The sequence below is a fragment of the Crocuta crocuta genome, unplaced genomic scaffold (genome assembly GCF_008692635.1).
Source record: "Crocuta crocuta isolate KB4526 unplaced genomic scaffold, BGI_CrCroc_1.0 scaffold32, whole genome shotgun sequence".
Taxonomy (NCBI): domain Eukaryota; kingdom Metazoa; phylum Chordata; class Mammalia; order Carnivora; family Hyaenidae; genus Crocuta; species Crocuta crocuta.
This window is the reverse complement of record NW_027529424.1, coordinates 13,386,464-13,388,428: the sequence shown is the minus strand read 5'-3', so window position 1 is coordinate 13,388,428 and position 1,965 is coordinate 13,386,464.

Here is a 1,965-nt window from a genome sequence, read left to right as displayed (position 1 = left end):
CGGCCGGCAGGCAGGACGGGGCCCTGCAGCCGGGTTGGGCACCTGTCCAGCCCGTGGGCTGAGGCTGGGGAGCTGTACGGGCTTTACCTTCCCCCGGACTTTTCCCGGGAGGCCCCGCGGCCCCGCTGAGTGGGACCAGCACCCGAGAAACCCCAAGCGTGTCCTTGAGCTTTCGGTCAAAGGTGGTGCCCTCTGTGTGACACGGACCAAGGGGCAGCTTTGCGGGGAGGGGCGGGCGGGCAGGCCAGCTCCTGGGGGCGGCCGAGCCGAGGGGTGCTCCTCTGACCTGGGGCGGGCACAGTGAGTCCCCCCTCCCGGGAGGTGGGGACTCTAATCCCACACGTCCCTGCCCCGGGGCCGCCCCCTCAGGACCAGCTCGGACCCGGACTCTAACCCCCAAGTCAGGTCAGAGAACCTTTCCAGCTCCGTGTGGGAGGGTGAGTCATTCCTGCCTCCACGGCAGGGACAAACCGAGCAACTGCCTCCCAACCGCTGACTCAGTGCTCTGAGCAGCCGTTTTCAGAGCCTCGCCGAGGGCTCAGTGCCAGGGAATCAGAAATTCCGCTGTGGAAATAGAAATCGCAGAAGCCCCGTTTCCCAGCAGGCAGAGCAGGGGGAGAAGGCGGCCGCAGAACAGCCGAGGCCGCCCACACGGCCCTGCCAGCAGAGGCCCCGCTGAGAGAGGTCAGGTCCCGCCCTCACCTAGGCCCAGCTGGCAAAGGAGCATCTCACCCGGACAGGACCCGGGTCAGCGTTAGGGGGGCTGCACGGGGACGGGACCCGGGTCAGCGTCAGGGGGGCTGCAGGGGGACGGGACCCGGGTCAGCGTCAGGGGGGCTGCAGGGGGACGGGACCCGGGTCAGCGTCAGGGGGGCTGCACGGGGACGGGACCCGGGTCAGCGTCAGGGGGGCTGCACGGGGACGGGACCCTTATCTATACTGGGCCTGAGCCTGGTTGAGCTGTGTCTGGGTGCCCAAGGTGGGGAAGCATGCTGCCCCCCAGGAGAGAAATCCAGGCCTGAGGCCAGGTCACCCCTAGGGGTCAGCCCCCACATCCTGGGCAGCAGCCAGCTGGGGGGGGATGGCTTGGAGATGTGCCCTGCCACCATCTAAGGCCCCCCTCCCCCACAGCGTTACTTAAGCGTGGGCAGGTGTGAGGCGGGGCCCCTCTCAGGACAGGTGTGGGACGGCATGTGGGCAGGCGGGGGGGCCTGAGTGGGTGGTGGCCTGACGACTCAGGGACCATCTTTGGAGAAAAGCTGGGGCTCCCTCAGGGGGGCCTAGAAGCACACGCCTCCCCAGGGAAGAGCCGCAGTGTGGAGGGGACCGCCGATGCCCTCCCGTGCCTCTCCCTGCAGACGCTGACCCTGACCTGGTTTTACTGCAGCAAACGCTGTGAACCCTGCAGACGTGCCTGGCGCCAGGCCTGGGCTCCGGGTGAGCCTGGGTGATGCCCCGCTTTGCTCCGAGAAATGGACAGAAGGAAGTCTGCCTCTGCCACTTTCAGAGCCCACCTGTCGCTGCCAGGCCCCCATCACCGGCGTGGGCGTTGGTGCCAGGGCTGGGTGGGCACCCCTGTCCTGTGACCATTCTGGAACGTTCCACCTGCAGTCCACGGTGTCTCGCTGGCCTGTTTCTCACCCCCTCCAGCTAGTGGCAGGGGCCAGCCTCCCCTGCTGGCAGCGGCTATGTTGCGTCGTGGGGGCTGTGGCTGAGGCTTAGCCGGCAGAGAGCATTGACCACGAGTCCTGGCAATACCGCCAAGGGCAAGTCCAGGGTCCGGATCCAGCTGCATGGGCTTCAGGTGCCCCCAGAGGCCACACCTAGACCGGGAAGAACGCGGGTGATGATCGCAGTGGCCACGTACTGCGGGTAAACAGCCCCTCCCTCAGCGGCTCCACGGCCCAGCCTCTGTGGCCTCTGTGTCTGCTGAGGAATCCAGGCGTGGCTCAGCCAGGAGCTCTG